The following is a 20,535-nucleotide window of genomic DNA, read 5'->3' on the forward strand; positions in this document are numbered from 1 at the left end:
TGTATCCCCTTTACCCTAAATCCTGAGGTATAAAGTAGTTGGCCAGGCGACCCGATGTTGCAATATTTGTATAAAAATCCAATTTGACAACTGAACTGAAAATTTCTCTGTCATGATAGAGACAATTTGTAGCATGGGAGGAAATTGTGATTCTCTACACAAAACACATTATATATAAGGCGTTATCTAGCAGACATGTTATTGCAATTTGCATCAGGGGAAAGATCAGTAGTTATTTTTCCATATGTAGGCTACTTTGCCGGTATATGCCCTCCAGGAATGAAAATATAGACCAAAAAAAATTATTATATTTTTCTCATACAAATGTAATGATCTATGTCAACCGCTAAATAATATCAGATCATCGTGCAAAATTATAGGCATTTTCTTCTACCTAAACTCTTACCTCGTGCAAAATTTCGTGACTATTGTGCTATAATTGCGACCTCTAGCGGGTTTATGATTACACTACAAACAAAAAACTGGATATATTAGGCTGTAACTCTGTTATCTGATCACGTACATCAACATAATTGACATCAATTGAAAGGTCAAGAGATCGTCTTCCAAATATAACTCACGAGTGGGGAATGTGTCTTTTAGGAACAAAGATATAAGCTGTTTATTGAAAATTTTCACACAAAAGTTGTGGTCCATTTAACCCTGTAAATATTATGTGATCGCCATCTCAAATTGCAAGCTTCATCTTTGTCATAAACTCTTAACTTATTTAAAATTTCGAGGCGATAATCGGATAAAAATTATGTTTTTGGTCCATTTCACCCGCTAAATATTTCACGATCATCACCAATTAAAATAGCGATCTATTCTGATGTGAAACCGACCTCCATACCAAATTTCGTGACGATCGGTCCACATCACACATCTCAAAATCGCTTTATCTCGCCGAGATATGAAGATTGGTATACCACATTGGGGGTCTCCGAGGAATATTTCGCGGTGTTACATGAATTTTTCCCAAAACAAACTTATAATACCCTTTCCACATAGTGGTGTAGGGTATAAAAATTAATTTACAGTGTTTTATTTATAAATGCACCAGAAACTAGAAAACAATTTTTCTCTTAGCCTCAATAAGTATATTCTTATTTATGATAAAATCTCTCAAATAAAACGCATGCATTTAAATTAAAAATTGTGACAAAATTAAATGGCAATAAACGGCAAGCGCTTTGTTTGAGGGATCCCATCATGAAGAAGAATACGGTTATAGAGGCTAAGAGAAAATTTATTTTCTAGTCTCTAGCATTTATAAATAAAACCCTACAACTTATTTTTTTTTAATTATTTTTTAAAGGAGGTACATGAAGGAGTATATCGATTTAGTCCATATTCAACTGATATATGCCTGGAAGTAATATTACCATATGCAACGTTATGACCAATTCGGTTACTCTCTTCGAGAGTTATCGTGCGCCCTATTTTATCGAAAAATTTTGAACTTTTGTGAAAGACGTACGGGAAGGAGTGGACCGATATGATCTATATTCGAACATGCACTAAGTTTCGACAAAATATTACGATACCCAAAATTTAAACCAAATCGATAGGCAGACGGAAGGACATGGCTATATTCACTCAAAATTGTTTGAAAAGGATTTCGTCCACGAGTTCTAAAACAATTATTTCGATGATGCACAATTTCGATCGTATCAAAAGCTTATATGACCTCTTTAGCCTAAAGGCTGAGGTTATAAAAATAATGCTCAGGGCGGATAAGCGATTCATTTCAGGGAAAACTGTAGATCAAACTTTGCATCCAAATGAGCACGCATAAGTCCATATTTACATTATGCAATTTTCCCTGCGGTAATTGTCAGTTTATCGCTGAGAGAGGGTGCTGAGAGGTAAAGGGTTACCATATGCCTCGCCTCTCTCTCCATCAAACTGGCAATTGCCGCAAGGAAAATTGCCTAATATAAATAAGGACTAACAAATCAAAACGGGTACCGAATCTGGCATTGGCAGAGGGACCCCTTCCTCCACCTACAAAGCTTTCAGTATATCTGTCCTAGTAATGTGTCCAGGTGACATACTTAGACCATCTTCAGAAAGAGTTGGAACACTATCGGTGAATCAACAAAACGGTTTGCTCTCCGGATTGTTCCCCCTTGCTTCTGCTTGTTTACTTCAATCATCATATTGTGATTTAGGAACCACCGCCTAGGCACATTCGGGCGTACTAACGATACTACGACACAGATATTAAAGATGTCATTCCATTGGATTTCGACATGCTGCCCGTAACCTTCTGTTGTTCAGCTAAAACAATGCTTCGGGAAATTATCACTGATGCAGCCTTGATACTAAATTTCCCAATAGGGAAGCGGGACTGAATTGATATTTTGAACCAGGTGTTTCCCCCCCCCCCCTAACCCAAAAAAGATGTTTAGATAATTAAAGTGTGACCAACGGAATATTAAAATCTGGAGACAGTTTTAGGATCCCCAAATTGGATATATACAACTGACTACTTCAATCAGTAATATTATTAGACAACTCTAAATGATACTCTCTTTTTATTTAAAAATTTTCCATTCGATTTAATAAAATTCAAAAATAGTGTGTCCTTTTACATCAAACCTTCATAAGCATTCATCGTTGACGATGACGATGATTGTTCTCATGCTGGGTGTCTGCGTCTGTCATGGTTATGACTGGCTAATTCATCATTTCAAAGTGAAAACATCATCAAAATAGTTTATGAAATGAATCACCATCCTCATCGGTTGTGACATAATTTCGTATTGAGTTGAACTGTGTTGTCAACTGTCATAATTGCAACTGATGTTTTTGACTGGTTGACGGTGGTAATCATAATATGCAGCTAGCTACGGGCATGGTTGTTGGTCGCATTGATGTTGCAGAGATATGCAAAATCAAGGAAGAAACAAAAACAACGCATCCAAATTGCTAGAGTTGTTACTTGCAGCAATTCATAGCTTCATAATTTTGACAAATCACAATCTCAAATTTTGCATAAATGTATGGAATGAACAATTTCTTCTTTCTTTTGATTCGTGGAATATGTAGTTCGAAATCGAGTTGAAATTATATGAATGTAATTTTATGTTACACAAAACGTACTCTAAATGTAGAAGCATGGTCTTCAGGTAATATGGATAATAGGCATGGTAGAGAGATTTGATGATTTTAGTACTTCTATATTTATCTAATTTTTTATCTAAATTGGTTGTAGTTCGACATTTAAAGTTCTTAGGGGTCAAAAAACATCTCCAGCCAAAAATCGTTCACATAGGTCAACGTTTTGTTATACCCTCAATTTAACGGTGCCACTCGGCCCAAATTGGTTGTAATCTCCAATTTACTGATATCATAAAAATTTTCCGCCAAAAAATTTTGGTCTGAGCTGACAATGTGATACCCTACACCACTACCGCTGTGCATAAGCTTTTCACTGGTAAACATTTATTTTAGGGAATATAATCCGACTACCACCAAATATGCTTTTTTCTCTCTGGGACCCCCATAAGCAACTAAAATTTCGTGAAATGGAAGAATTGGATGCATTACCGGCTATTGTGGTATCTCCCCTGTTTGACCACCTTCGCCAAACTACTTTACACCAATGCACAGTGTCCGATTTTCCGAAAACCTGGCCAAAACTCTAAAAATGAATGGATTTTGACCTAACCTTTGGTTCTTATGTTTTTCGGGCCGCTGATTACATTTTTGATATTATTTAACCCTCATTTAAGGGGTCTTTTTGGTCCCTCCTCCTATAAAATGTGATCTTATCGGATCAAAATATTCTACAAATTTGTTCGCCATCAATTTCTACTATAGGTGCTAGAATACACCAAAACTCTATATCTTACCTAAACACCAGAAATATGCAAAATTATAAACACATTTTAGGGTTAATGACGTAATTAATATGGATTTTTGCAAAATTATCATACAAAGCATCATTTTAGAAGAATGGCATCAAAGACAAAAATGTTCTCCGCTAAATTTCACTATAAGTCATTAAAGAAATAAAATCTTTATTTCCATTACATACAAAGGAAATATCGGTATCAATTTTGCCAACATACCAAGAACCTAAAATAGGGTTGCAAGCTTCTACCATTTCTACAGTTTTGGAAATGTTTGAGTTAAGATCACTTGGAATCCTTGCACTTTAGGTGTATAATGTCTTTGGCAACTTTACTGACAAGAATGCGAGGAATATTTTTCTAAAAAAAATAATACCCTGCGAGTCATAAAATGGGTCTTTTTGGTCCCTTTTTCTAAAAATCTTTAAAATCTCATACAAAATGTAATGGAATCAGATCAAAATATTCTAGAAATTTGTTCGCCATAAAATTGATTGATCTTGAAAAAAAATAACAAGTACGGACATCAATTATTAAAGAACGCACAATTCATTGCCGACACTGAACATCTTAAATACGTTTCACATACCTTTTATTACAATTACAAAAAGAAAATATTTAATAACCGTTGGAAAATCGGACACTGTGCAATGTAAAGATAATATTTTCTTCTTCCTACTAGAAGCCGATATATTCACAAAGAATACAACTTTGAATTTGTCTCCACATGAGTTTTTCCCCAATCCGACCCCTAACTATTATCCGACTATCTCCAAAATCAATAGGCTGCTTCCTCTTCCCCCCAAGATTACGTCACTATCCGATCAAAATTCCAACCTGTAGCGTGATTACAAAAAACGGAAATACTGACTTTTGCGATATTTCAGTTGTTTGCCCAATTACGCCAACATACTTTGCATTAATATAAAGGAGATCTTTTCTTCTTTCTTTTGGAATACTTCTACCAGAAGCAGAGATATTCGCGTAATAAAAAACTTTGACTTTTCTCCACATAAGCTTTTTGCTTTTTCCGACTCCTGAATATTATCCGACTATCACCAAAAAAATCGTGAGTGATTACAAAAAAAATCGGAAAATGGGATGCATTACCGACTATTGCGATATTTCTGTGGTTTGATCACCTACGACAACCTACTTTACATCGTTGTAAAGGTGATATTTTCTACTTTCCTGGATTTGCTTTTGATATACATACCTCTTCAAGAAACAGAGATATTGGCTTTGAAATAAAACGTTGAATTTTTTTCTCCAAATAAATTTTTGCCCATTCCGACCATCATCAAAATCAATAGGCTTCTTCCTCTGTGGGACCCCTATTAACCCCCAAAATTTCTGACGATCCGATCAAAATTGCGACCTGTAGCGCGATTTCGAAACATTTGAAAAATGGGATGTATTACCGACTATTGCTATATCTCCGTTATTTGGCCACCTACGCCAACTTACTTTGCATTATTGTAAAGGTGGAATATTTTACTTTCATAGTCAGGCTTTGTTTTTGGAAGCTCCCTATCCAAAGCTGTGATATTCGTCATTATAATTAAAATCGCAAAAGTGAAAAGTTGGGTTGTATTAGCGACTATTGCGATATCTTCGTTGTTTGACCACCTACGACAACCTACTATACATCGTTGTAAAGGCGATATTTTCTACTTTCATTAGCAGATCTTGCTTTTGATATACCCCTTATAGATGCGGAGATATTCGCTTTGAAAAAAAACGTTGACTTTTTCTCCAAATAAGTTTTTTTGGCCATTCCGACCCCTGAATATTATCCGACACTCACCAAGATCAATAGGCTTCTTCCCCTCCGGGACCCTCATCAACACTCAATATTTGGTGACGATCCGATAAAAATTGCTACCCGTAGCGTGATTACAAGGACACACATAGCCAGATCGACTCAGCTCGTCGAGACAATCATTTTGGTTATTATATAAGTATGGGTCTACGACCATTATTTCGATGCGCTACAAACTATTTGGCCAAAACCAACTTGTAATACCCTCCCCAATAAAAATTCTTTACCTGAAGTCTCCAGAGAAATTCGAAAAACGAACAATAGAAGACGAATCGTTCTGCATCATGACAATGCGATTTCAGCATTTCATTTGATTCCAGCATATCAAGATAAAAAGGCGTGGTCAACGATTTTTGTCGCCAGAAGGGGCTGTACAAGAATTCCAAAAAACAATGTTGTGGAGGGGCCTCAATCAAGCAACTGTAAACAACCCAACACATGGTCGAATGACAAACTCTTGAGTACGCTTAGACTAAAAACTCTCAAACTTTCCAAACAAAATGTCAAATGACTCATGGCGAAATTTCGTGTTGCCTCAGCCAGAAATTTTTCTATAGCCCTTCGTACAAGAGACAAATATTACAAAAATTTAAACACAACAAACAACATCAGTTGTGAAATAAAAAGAAGAATTGTATTAGCCAACAGCTACTACTTTGGCTTAAGTACGAAATTTAAAAACAAAGCCCGGGTTCTTGCCCAAGCACACAAGGCTATGCTTGGTGCGTTGGAGAGAAAAATTCTTCCAAAGATCTACGGACCAATCTACGTTGACGGTGAATATCGACGTCGTCGTAGTTCGGCTTATGGAACAAATGTTCTGTATTGAGCCAGCTAAGAAGAAGAAGAAAAGTAGTACCTTAGGAAATTAAAAAGTGCTCACTTCGTGTAAACGCTACGGCAATTTATTAAAACGATTTTTAATGCAACGACTAAACAAATAATGAGCACAATAAATGTTAAAGTTTCCGTAAAATTTCAATTTCTGTCTCCAGTCACTCACTTCTGTCTAAAAAGGCGTTCATGTATTTCGCAATACATACGTAGGGGATGGAAGATACCAAGGAACGGTCCTGACCGGTTTTAACATGGCAAAGCCCAGGATTTATCTTGGTCCCTCTTTCATCTCAAGTGGACACTGACCTCCCCGTGGTGTCACCTGGAGAACTGCCTTTAACACCCGTTAAAGGTAGTGAGCTAACATGTGCCATAAGAACGTTAAAAACTTGGGTTTGGGCGTCGGGTTAGTAACCTTCCCCTAGAAAAAACAATCTACTATGAAAAAAACGAAAGAAAAGAAAAACAAACCCCTCTAAAGTTGACGAACTCGGCAAACGTTTTAAGGACGATGATCTGCGAATCTGCACCTGGAATGTTCGCACTCTTTATAGAGAAGGTGCAGTCTTCGCATTGGCAGACGTACTTGAAAAGTACAAGGCCGATATTACTGCCATACAGGAAATACTGTATTATAGCTGCCATGACGTTAAGCGTGAGTTTTGTTGCGGATTTGTAGTTAGTCGGAGACTAAAACATCTGGTATCCAGCTTCACTCCAGTGAATGAAAGACTTGCTGCAATCCAAATAAAAGCTAAATTCATCAACAACAGCTTTATTTGCGCTCATGCTCCCACTGAAGAAAAGGACGAACAGACCAAAGATATATTTTACGAGCGCTTAGAAGAAACATATGGCCGTTGCCCTGCCCATGACATTAAAATCATTCTAGGCGATTTTAATGCCAAAATTGGAAAGGAGAATATCTCTGGCCCAACAGTCGGGAAATTCAGTCTCCACAGTGAAACATCTGACAATGGTATGAGGCTGATATTCATCTCGATATTCATAAGGGCACCTGGCTGTCTGCATGACCAAAGAACAAGTAATCAAATTGATCATGTTGTGATAGATGGAAGACATTCATCGAGCGTGTTGGATGTACGATCGTTCCGAGGCGCAAACATTGATTCGGACTACTACCTTGTTGCAGCAAAGGTACGTTCCCGTCTAAACGTTGCAAATAAAGCACGAACAGACACAACGCGGAAGTTGGACATCGATAGGCTGCAAACACAACAGGTAGCCACAGCATATTCCACTCAACTAGCCCAATTGCTTAATGCGAGCACTCCTTGTCCCGATAATATAACACCACAATGGTAAAACATTGCCCACTCCATGCAAAAAGCCGCAAAACCCATACTTGAATTCCAGAGACCTCCACAAAGGACTTCATGGTATGACCAGGAGTGTCGTGCTGCTACCGAAGAGAAAAATGCGGCGTATAGAGCTACTTTACAATCAGTAGCAACGCGTAGCGCACGAGAGAGATACAGGGAGAAAAGGAGAGAGGGGAAACGTCTTTTCCGCAGGAAAAAGAGAGAGATGGAAAAGCGGGAGTGTGAAAAAAATCGACATGTACAGGAGCCAGAATGAAGTCCGAAAATTCTACCAAAGAGTGAAACATCAAACAGATGGCTTTGGTACAGGCACATCCTCATGTAGAGACCAGCAAGGTAATCTGGTAACAGAAACAGATAGCGTGCTCAGGATATGGAAGGAACATTTCTCCAATCTGCTGGTATCCAATAGTAGCGAAGACGATGATACCACAGATCCAATCCCAGAAGATGGTATAGAATGGCTACCGCCCGGCCAAGATGAGGTAAAAACAGCTATCAACCGGCTGAAAAATAATAAAGCAGCAGGAGCCGATGGCTTACCAGCCGAGCTGTTTAAAACCGGAGGCGACGCGCTGATAAGGTGTATGCATCAGCTAGTTAGCACCATGTGGCAGGAAGAACGCGTACCCGACGATTGGAACCTGAGCATCCTGTGTCCCGTCCACAAGAAAGGAGATAAGACTGTATGCTCCATCTATAGGGGCATAAGTCTTCTCCCTATTGCCTATAAGATAGTGTCAGGGATATTGTGCGAACGACTAAAGCCAATGGTCAACGAAATAATTGGACCATACCAATGTGGCTTTAGACCTGACAAGTAAACCATTGACCAGATATTTACCCTGCGGCAAATCCTGGAGAAGACCCAAGAGATGCAGATCGACACATATCACATTTTTGTTGATTACACTGTGCGACACGAAAAAAATTATCCACATTCCGATACCGCAGCGTGATAGAAGACGAAAAATAAGAAGACACGTGTCTCGGCGTTTTTCCCTGTTACTTCGAAATGGGCCCCCAAAAACCTGAGGCCTTAATGTCAAAAAAGACCATTTTGTCAGGCTCATATCTTCTAAACCGCTAAGAATTTTGGTTTACTCGTGGAGGCAAAGTTGTAGCTCTCATCGTAAAGAATACTAATTGTGAAGACATAAAATCCATTCAACCTTATCTTCAAGGTCAAAATCGTTAAGGTCAAGTTTCCGTTATAATTTTTCCCAGATTTTGGCCTACAGATATCAAACCGACCAAAATTGAATCAAACAACCAACTACAAAAATGTACCATAGATCTCAATAAACAACTTTCTAGAACATACGAACACTGTATAAATGGTTCTTAAAGGTCAAAATAGTAGAACGAATTTTTATTTTCTTTTTTCGGTTTCTGCTCCATAGAAATTAAACCATATAAAATTCAAGAAAACATTCAACCACAATAATGTAGCGAATATATCAGTATACAACTTTGTGGAACATCAGAGGCCAAACGAACTGTTCTTAAAGGTCAAAATAGCAAAAAACTTTAGAAAATATTCGATTTTTATACTTTTTTCTCCGATTCTGGTCCATAGATACCGAACCGTTCAAAATTCAAGAATAAAAAGAACTACAAAAATTTACCTAAGATCTCAGTTAACAACTTCCTAGGACATATGAACATTCTAGGAACTGTCCTTCATGTTCAAAATTCACTAACAATTATATTATGGTTAATGCTCAGGTCTGGAAATAACAAACTGTTCAACACTCTAGAAAATTTGAAAGGTTTGTTATTTACGGACCTGACCAGGAAAGAATGGGTAAAAGTAATGGAATTTTGAGCTTAAAGGGCCGCTCCTAGAATGTTCGTATGTTCTACAAAGTTGTCAACTGAGATCTTAGGTACATTTTTGTAGTTCATTTTATTCTTGAATTTTGAACAGCCAGAATCGGAGAAAAAAGTATAAAAATCGAATATTATCTAAAGTTTTTTTCTATTTTGACCTTTAAGGACAATTCATAGAGAGCTCTGATGTTCCACAAAGTTGTATACTGATATATTCGCTACATTATTGTGGTTGAATGTTTTCTTGAATTTTATATGGTTTAATTTCTATGGAGCAGAAACCGAAAAAAGAAAATAAAAATTGCATTTGTTTTGCTATTTTGACCTTTAAGAACCATTTCTACAGGGTTCGTATGTCCTAGAAAGTTGTTTATTGAGATCTATGGAACATTTTTGTAGTTGGGTGCTTGATTCAATTTTGATCGGTTTGATATCTGTAGGCCAAAATCTGAGAAAAAATTATAACGGAAACTTGACCTTAACGATTTTGACCTTGAAGATAAGGTTGAATGGATTTTATGTCTTCACAATTATTATTCTTTAAGATGAGAGCTACAACTTTGCCTCCACGAGTAAACCAAAATTCTTAGCGGTTTAGAAGATATGAGCCTGGCAAAATGGTCCTTTTTGACATCAAAGCCTCAGGTTTTTGGGGGCCCATAACCGCGAAATTCGAAGTAACAGGGAAAAACGCCGAGACACATGTCTACTTATTTTTCATCTTCTATCACGCTGCGGTGTCTGAATGTGGTTAATTTACCATGACACAAAAAATTACACACAGTGTTATAAAGGAGCCTGGCACAATTTACACCAATAGCCACATGTTACTTACTTATGCTGATGACATAGACATCATGGGACGATCAGTAAAGGAAGTAACTGACACCTTTAGGAAGGTCGAAGCAGAATCTGCGAAAGTGGGTATGGCGGTAAACGGCGAAAAGACCAAATTGATGGTGTCGACGCGCAAAGCGTCCATAGAGCTCGGACCAACTGTGAAAGTTGGTGCCTATAATTTTGAGGTAGTTAAAGACTTCGTCTACCTCGGCACTGCCATAAACACAACAAACAACATCAGTTTTGAAATAAGAAGAATTGTATTGGCCAACAGATGATACTATGGTTTAAGTAAGCAATTTAAAAACAAAGCCACATCTCGTCAAACAATACACTGATACTGCGCGTGCTAATGTATGGCTCCGAAGCATGGGTACTTGCGCAAGCAGATAAGGCAGTGCTTGGTGTGTTTGAGAGGAAAATTCTTCGAAAGATCTACGGGCCGATTTGCGTTGACGGTGAATATCGACGTCGTATGAACTACGAGCTATATCAGCTATACAATGACATGAATATAGTTAAACGTATCGAGATGCAACGATTGCGTTGGCTAGGCCATATCATAAGAATGAGCGATGATGAACCCGCTAAAAAGGCGTATGAAAACATGCCACATGGCGGTGCACGCAGAATCGCCAGGCCTAAGCTTCGATGGAGCATACAAGTGGATGAAGAAATGAAAAGGCGCGGTATTTCAAAAAACGAAGCGAAAAACAAAGAGGAATGGAGATCTTTTCTTAGTTCGGTCTATGGAACAAATGTTCTGTAATGGGCCAGCTAAGTAAGTAAGTAATTATTTCGCTATAAACTATCGTGCGACTGCCGTTACGTATCCTATGCGAAATACTACTAATTTGAATGTACATTTGTACAACTATGTTCCACAAATGAGAGCCAAATGAGAAATAAAAACAAAATCCATATATACATACAAACATTGAAATATGTGTGGTTTGTTTTGTTTCCATCTAGCATTTGTAAGACAGTTTTTTCAAAAATCACATTGCTCAGTCTTTTTAGAGTCCTTTTGGTGATCAAAAACTGATTAAGTTGCTTGTATGATCAGAAAGGGACTCGAAAATGACTACCTGTAATGATTAAAAAGAGTTCAGTTTAAAATACAACAACAAATGTGACCATTTTTTATTTATTGTCACATTTTGCTCATCTGGAAGATTGAAAAATAATTTATCAAAAAAGAGTCATGTATGTGTTTGAAAAGTGATTATAATTACGTATCTTCTGATCATATTTTGAACAGATAGGTGATTAAACACTGATTGTTTCGTTTTATTTTTCTAAGCATTATGGTTTGGTTGTAAATAATTCTCATATACACTTTCTATAAAACTTTGATATAAATGTAACGTATATTATTAAGAGTATTGAGAGTAGACAAACACAACACATGTTCAGGTTTTGTCAAGTGAAATGAAGAAGCAGTATACTAACCACCGCGCATCATAAAGGATAATTACAAGTCATAACAAAGCAGAAAAGACAACAAAACAAAGGTAAGGAAAGAAAAAAGAAAAAAGGAGGAATAAAAAGAAAATTCTTTTAATTGTTTTCGTCTAACAAAAAGACTCATAAATGACTTCCTAAAGACTCATAAATGATTAAAAACATGACTCAAAAATGTCTCGAAAAAGAGTCCCAAATAAAACAACAAATCACCAATAAATGATTAAAATACGACTCGAAAAAGACTTTATATACCATCAGAAAATGGGCAAAAATGACTCGAAACTAATGCAGAGGAAGACTCATTTGTGATTTGTTTAGAAGAGTCGCCTAAGGTTACGTTTTCCTCCCGTTTTCCTACTCGACAGCTACAAGGCAAGTGAGTGATTTTGACATTCTCTTTCTATAAAACACAGTCCTTTCGAAATACATAAACCCAAATTTACATGGAAAAGTGTACGTTTACGTGTTATTTCGTATGAATAGTCGGCGTTTCGAAGGTGTTTACATGAGCAGAAAATGATTTTTTTCCACTTCGGAAGCGCAAAAACCTTCCGGTCGACATACATAAACATGGGGTTAGTCACTGTGCGCCCGCAAATTTACCAGATAGGCTCAAAAAATACAACAATAAATTATTCTGCTTTCTCGTCACATGGCGATCCTGCTAAATAAATTACCCCGTGTTTATGTATGTCGACCGAAAGGTTTCTTGCGCTTCCGAAGTGGAAAAAATCATTTTCTGCTCATGTAAACACCTTCGAAACGAAAATCTATGCGACCGACAAGCCATACGAAATAACACATAAACGTACACTTTTCCATGTAAATTTGGGTTTATGTACATATTTTGAAAGGACTGTGTTTTGTAGAAAGAGAATGTCAAAATCGCTCACTTGCTTTGTAGCTGTCGAGGAGAATGTAAACTCGCGAATAACACCGAAAATCTTAAAACAAATTTATGCAACACATTCTTGAAACAAAATAAAAATTTTATAGACCCGTTTTAAAGGCGGTTTCATTCATTATTTTGAAGAAATCAATTAAATAAAATAATTCAAAATACCGACACATTTTATTTTCTCAAACAAAACAATTCACACATATTCCAATTTTTGTAGGTATATGTGGATTTGGTTATTATTTCTAATTTGGCTCTCATTTATGGAATATAGTTGTACAAATGTACATTCAAATTAGCAGTATTTTGCATAGGATACGTAATGGCAGTCGCACGATAGTTTTTGATTTTTTGATTGCTTTCCTTTCGTACGGGCCCACCATACCATTGCTATCGAAAACGATATCATTTTCTAATGTTTCCGATAGTTTTGCGGAAATTTTGTTCGAGAACGACACACTAGAATGAATTGAAAACGATTCACTCGTCGCTCAGTTTGTGGCAGGAAATCCTCCGATTTCGAATATTATTAATAATATTATTAGCGAATGATTGGCGATAGTTTTTACGATAGTGGCGAAAAACATTTTTGATGGAGTTTCTTTGATGTTTCTGTTATGTGCCTTTTTAGTCTTTGTTTCTTTGTTATGTTTGCGATTTGATGTGTATTTGGCAACCTACCCAAATGTTGTCTTTAGCAACACTTATTGTTTATATTATACGTAGCATTGTATCCAAATGTCGACCTATATATTTAAAAAAAATTTTATATAGTGGACCCCATTAAGTGGGGGCTATATAAACACATGTACCGCTGTTGACGATTTTTGGTGGATAAGTTTCGTGACCATTGAGTACCTCAAATGTCATATTACCACTTCTTCGTATAAAAATTGTAGCTAATATCCCCAAAATACCGAAAATCGCGATGTACCGTTAAATATGGGCTATCCCACACAATTAACCTATGTTAACGATATTTGGTGGAGAAGTTTCGTGACCGGTACGAACCACAAATGTCAAATTACAGCTAGTTTGGTTAAAAATTGTAGGTAACGTCTTCAGAATACCGAAAGTCGGAAGGTACCCTTATATGGTCACTAGGAACCCTGAATATCAAATTATAGCAAAATTTTTCTGAAAATGCGACTAAAAACGTCAAAATACCTGATATCGGGCGGTACCGAACTTGACCTGCCTGCAAAGGAAAGACGCATCTTCCCAAAATATCGTCCTATCTCCACTTTTGTGGATGCTAGAGTGATTACAACATACGGACGGACATGCATAGATCCACTCAGAATTTTTCCCTGAAGAGGATATACTTTATAGTGTCGCAACTGATTATAACAGTGCCTTACAAACGTAACGTAACAGGGTTATATCGACTTAGAATTTTACCCTGATCAAGAATATATGTATATACTTCATAGGGTCTCCGATGAATATTTCGATGTGTTACAAACGGAATGGCAAATTTAATTATACCCGGTATAAATATGAACAGGGGTTGTTTGTAATGTTGTTTATCCTCTCAATCCCTATTAAATATTATTCCAATGTTTCTTTTATTTATTACCAATACGTTATTTCAAAGATTTTCTCATTACACCGTTCTTATTAATTTTCTTCACTTAATTGTAAAACTAGTTTTACTGTTTTTTTTTTCTTTCTCTATTAAAAACTAATGAAATTAGGTCAACGATTGCAATAAAACTCACCTGTAACATTAGATCATGGAAGAAATCCGTGCGACACCTTTCCTTGGTGCAATGTTGAAGGAAGAACGATTCACTTTACTACCGGATAGTTGCCTGCTGGCAAACGACAAAGACGACAGCTTACCCGAATCACCACAGTTCAAATTAATAGCTTGAGATTGTGGTATTGTAGTGGTGAAACTGTTGCTCAGTTATTTGCAAATTAAAAGTGAGAATTGACTTGGAAATCAACGCAAAAATAGACAGCGTTTTATTAACTGGGCGAGGTGCTTTGCAGGTGATGATGGCTGATTGCTTTGCTACCGATGTTGAGTAGATTGTGGTTGACCGTTGAATTGCTTTTCTATTCAATTCGATTGCAACAAAATGACATGTAAGGGTGAAACACAGACAGACACGCACAATGGAATTGTCGTTTTGTTGGATTACTCTTGTACTATTCGCAATATATAGAATGGCAAGAACAACAACAATGATGTACTTTTTCCACTAATGAATTGAACACATTTAATTTTCAAGGTTTTAATTGATTGATTGGCTTTTTTATTTCTCCATGTATTTTTTATTGATTTTTAATTTATTTAATTTTTTTTTTTAAATAATGGCCAACTGGGATTTTTTTAAATTTTTGTTTTAAATGCTGCTTGAAGCAAATTTCACTTTCACAAATTCAACCGCACTAAAAAGGACGAATGAGTTACACGAATTGTTAAGTAAGACGTTTGAAAGGATACTGCAAAAGAGATTTTAGAAAAATTCCATTTTTAAAGATTTTTCTGTTACATCCACGCACACACACACACTCATTTATATATATGCTACAATTTTATGTGTGGCTGTGTATACCCAGCAAACCAATCGTACCGATATCGTAACGAAATCGGAACAAATTTCGGACGTTACGTCCGATATCTGATCCGAATTCGTAACGATATCTTAACGAAAGTTGTATGGAGTGGTTGACATAATTTCGGAACGAAATTTCGGAGCGAAATCGGATCGATTTCGGTCAGAATTCGCAACGAAATCGGAAGAAAATCCTTGGGAAATTCGGAATTCGAATTTTTTCCTCCGAATTTTCGTACAGTTTTCTGAACGATTTCGGAATAATGTCGTATGAAAATCTGAAGTTCCTTCCGAACTTTCGTAAAGATTTCTGAACGATTTTGGAATAATTTCGTATGATTATCGAAGGAAAAAATTTTTTCTGATGCCAATTTTTGATTGATAAATTTTCTTTGTTATGTTTTTTATTGGAAGATTATAATTTCAAAGATATCTAATGATTTTCACCGTTGTTATCATTTTGTAGTTATAGTAGAACAGTGTAAACTTTGTGTACCAATATGTTGATTCTATCAGCACTAGCTTGAATTATTATATGTTGCATTTATATTTAAAATATTTAAAAAATGTATATGCGAATTTTATAACCAACCATTTTGTTTTTCGACAACAAACTAAAATGTTGCTTGTTAGATATATACAAAAGGTGGTTGTTGTGCGAAGGGGAATTTGTTTCCGACATATCGATCCGAATTCGTAACGAAATCGGAAAAAAAACATTAGCAAATTCGAAGGGAAATTTACTTCCGACATTTTCTCCGAAATCGGAACGAAATCTGAACGAATCCCCCCACGAAAAATCGTATAGAAATCGATACGATATCTGAACGATTTTGCTTCCGAAATTGTTTCGATATGTCGGACATCCGACATTTGGTTTGCTGGGTATTTCTCTTCGCGAAACGAAAACAAAAACACACACACACAAGCTCACAATACCAGTTCAAATTGGGTGAATCAGAGTTGCCAAATGTCCATTTTTCTAGATTATCAAGAGATAACATCACATAGCGTAGGCCACAATAATTTCATGAAAATTAAGAGAGAATAAATGTTGATTTTTCTCTTCGTTTTGTCAGTTTATTCCAATGCATTCGAGTATTGCAATTCGTATCAAAACAAGATTGAAAGCGAAATTTGTTTGGTAAATGAAGAGAAATGCATTTTTAAAAATCGCCCACATAGAGCTCAGATGTTACAGAACAGCTGATAAAGATGTGGTAATTCAAGAGAAACAAATCTACCGGAAACATCTATACCGAGAATCTACTCTATAAACTAATAACATTACTTGCACTTCTTATTAGAAATTAAAGCAAGTAAGTTACTATATTGAGAAAGCTGGGGATGGCATACTGCACGAATATGGAGAACACGGATATCTACCTTATTTAGAAAAAACGTTCTTTACTCACAAATGGTGTTGCAAAATATACTAAGTATGAGTGGTTTCAACATGTTGAATTACAGTACTTATCTAAGTCACATTTTAATTAAATTATTTATACTGATATTCCAATGAATTTACATAGCAAAACAAGTAAGAACAGCTTTAAGTTCGACCGGGCCGAACTTGTTATACCCTCCACCAGGAGTGGTATTGAAGTAAAATGAAACAATTAGTTTCCTTTCGTTTATGAAAAAGACTTAATACCAAATTTCAGCAATTTCGGTAAAACATATCGCTAACCTTTAAAATACGAAAATTCGGGAGGTACTGTTCTATGGGGGCTATATCAAAACGTCGATCTGTACTGACAAATTTCTGGCTCAAAGACAAATTTTAGACTCAATGAAGACTAAATACCAAATTTACGATATTTCAGTAGGATAATGTGGTTAAAACCTAAAAAATATTGTAAATCAAGAGATACGCTTCTATGGGGGATATAGGAAGACGTGGACCTATTCTGATAATTCTTTTGTGGAACATTTTATAACCCCATGAAAGATTAAATAACAAATTTCAGTCATCTCGGTTGGATATTAACGTCACATCCTTCACAATTATGAAAATCGGGAGGTACCGTTCTATGGGGGCAATATCGAAACGTGGACCTATACCGACGAAATTCAGTCGGAAAGGGTTTTACTAGAGTAAATATAAAATCTCAGCCATTTATGTTTGTTGTTGTGGCCACAACCATCAAAAAAGGGGAAAATCGGGAGGTACCGTTCTATGGGGGCTTTATGAAGGCGTGGACCAATACCGACAAATTTCATATGGAAAGTTTTATAACTTAAATGAGGACCAAATACCACATTTCAGCAACATCGGAAATCGGGAGGTACCGTTCTTTAGGATATATGAAGGCGTGGACCCATACCAACAAAATTCTATGGCAATATTTTACATTCCCAACGAAGGCTAAGTACCAAATTTCAGGCATTTCGGTGAGATAACGAAGCTAAACCTTCAAAATACCGAAAATCGGGTGGAACCGTTCTATGAGGGCTGTATTAAGGCGTGGGCCTGTACCAACAAATTTCTGTGGGAAAGTTTTGTTACCCGAACGAAGTCTAAATACCAAATTTCAGCCACTTTGGATGAATATTGAGGTCACAACCTTCATAATACCGAAAATCGAGAGGTACCATTCTATGGGGGCTATATGGAGGCGTGGACCTATACCGACAAATTCAGAGGCGAAAAATGAATACCCCTAACGAAGACTAAATACGAAATTTCAGCCATTTCAATAGATTATTGTGGCCACAACCTTCAAAATACAGAACATCGGGAGGTACCGTTCTATGGGGGCTATATAGAGGTGTGGACATGGGCCGACAAATTTCTGGGGGAAAGTTGCGTACCCCCAACGAAGACTAAATACCAAATTTCAGCCATTTCGGAGTAATATTGAGACCACCACCTTCAAAATACAGAACATCGGGAGGTACCGTTCTATGGGGAAGATGTGAATGCGTGGACCCATACCAAAAAATTCTGGGGGAAAGTTGTATACCACCAACGAACACTTAATACCAAATTTCAGCCATTTCGGTGTGATAATGAAGCCAAAACCTTCAAAATACCGAAAATCGGGTGGTACCGTTCTATGGGGGCTATATCAAAACGTGGACCGACGTAGCCCATTTGCAATACCAAACATCCTAGGAGTAATAGAAACTTCTATACCAAATTTTCAAGCTCTATCTTAAAGATTGCGAGCTGTATCTTGATTTCAACAGACGGACGGACGGACAGACGGACATGGTTATATCGACTTAGAATTTTACCCTGATCAAGAATATATATACTTTATAGGGTATTTCGATGTGTTACAAACGGAGTGTCAAATTTAACTATACCCTCCATATAATGGTGGAGGGTAAAAAAATAACAAAATTATGAATAATAAGTTTTAGTAAAAGTTGTCAACCATGGTGATTACTTTATTTTGATTGCTAGCATACAGAACATTAGCCAAGTTTTAGACATTTGAATTTGACAGGTTATTGTCGGGATCAGCTAATTTACTTACAGAACCTAACTTTTAATGTGACTGCTCAAAACATTAAAATGGCTTATAGCATTCTCGTTTATAAAGACGTATCGGTTATAACGACGAAATTCAAGAGTCCCGAATTTCGGTAAAATGAACAACACATGTAATGTACCCGAAGGAGTGGACCGGTATTACTTGGACTAAATCGGTTTACCTGTTTGAAAGTTGTAGTGCGCACTATTATACCGAAACTTTTTGAACTTTTGTAGGGGATGTACCTGTACCATAATAGAATTTGATCTTTGTTTGGACAAAATATTGTAAGGACTAAATTTTTAACCAGCTAGCCTCACAGACTGCAAATAGACGGACGGATATTACTAGATCGACTTCAAATTGTCTGAAAGGGATTTCGTCCAAACATAAGGCCTCGACATAAGTCATATCTGATAAGGGACTAAGGACCAAGTTCGACCTAATAAAAAGATTTCAGAGTCACATTTGAATTAGGTCAAACTTAGTCTTTAGTCATTTAACAGATATGACATAAGCAAGAATGCCATGCTTCTTATGTGTCGAGGCTTTTACTCGTTTGTTGAGTGAACAATTGAGAACAAAAACTACTCAATTGAACACACTTTAGTTCCACACGTTCGTATATGGAAGTACTATTTAGTACCTTGGGTATACATAAATACGAATTTTCACCACCACCTCCTTATTTGAACGCCAACAGTGACCTTAATATTTAATTTCACATTTTTTGCCCTATCTGTTCACCAAATTTTCGAAACCCACTGCTTGGCCCAAATCAACGCAAGAATACCTGTTCTATCAGCTCCATACTGTCACCTATAGTACCAGTAACATTTTCCAAAATCACCTCTTGAACACTACACACCAACATTGCACTTAATAGCACAATTCCGAATTGTAGCTCTATCGTTTCATCTAAAACCAAATCAGTAGTACGAATTTAGAATACCATGTCCTTATGTCATCCCTACCCATCAACAGTGATCTATTTACCAAAATTCAGAATTCCAGCCCTATCCCTTTTTCCTATACCCAATTCAGAATAATTTAATTTCCATTTGTATCGTCCATTTTTTATCGAAACTGATCATTATTTATAATAGTAAAAACAGAAGTTATTTATAATAAAAACAGAAATTCTTACGTTTTATCGACCAAAATGATCAAAAACTGAAAAAAAATCAATGAACAGGGTGGTCCCGTTGTATGGGGTCTAAAACAAAACACTGGCATATGTTAATAATATTTGGTACGAAGGTTCCATACCTTCCAAGAGATCGAAATACCCTAATTTCAGCCGAATCGGCTATAAAGTTTCGCTAAAACCCCCAAATCAAATCAAAAATCGAGTCGTACCTTTATGTGGAGGCTATGACGAAAGGTGAACCTATTTTCATAAATGATACATACTTGTTTTCCACACTCTGAAACACTTAAATATAAATTAAAAGGAAAATAGGTTGATAAATGTTGGTATTACCGTCCTATTTCAATTCGATACTACCCAGCAAACCAAATGTCGGATGTCCGACATATCGAAACAATTTCGGAAGCAAAATCGTTCAGATATCGTATCGATTTCT

At 36.5% G+C, this 20,535-nt stretch overlaps 1 protein-coding gene across 12 annotated transcripts in view; it reads right to left on the bottom strand.

The window, feature by feature from the left end:
* The window catches only part of Slob (Slowpoke binding protein), a 531,959-nt gene that overhangs the window by 488,862 nt on the left and 22,562 nt on the right, over positions 1-20,535 (bottom strand). For 7 of the 12 annotated variants that reach the window (XM_073969636.1, XM_073969624.1, XM_073969623.1 and 4 more), the window contains exon 2: positions 14,622-15,354. The gene's annotated coding sequence lies outside the window, so the exon portion shown is untranslated. The remainder of the gene's footprint in view (positions 1-14,621; positions 15,355-20,535) is intronic. The other 5 variants (XM_073969637.1, XM_073969621.1, XM_073969639.1 and 2 more) reach the window with 1 other exon arrangement.

The sequence above is a fragment of the Musca autumnalis genome, unplaced genomic scaffold (assembly GCF_047663935.1).
Source record: "Musca autumnalis isolate F117 unplaced genomic scaffold, ASM4766393v1 scaffold_2, whole genome shotgun sequence".
Taxonomy (NCBI): Eukaryota; Metazoa; Arthropoda; class Insecta; order Diptera; family Muscidae; genus Musca; species Musca autumnalis.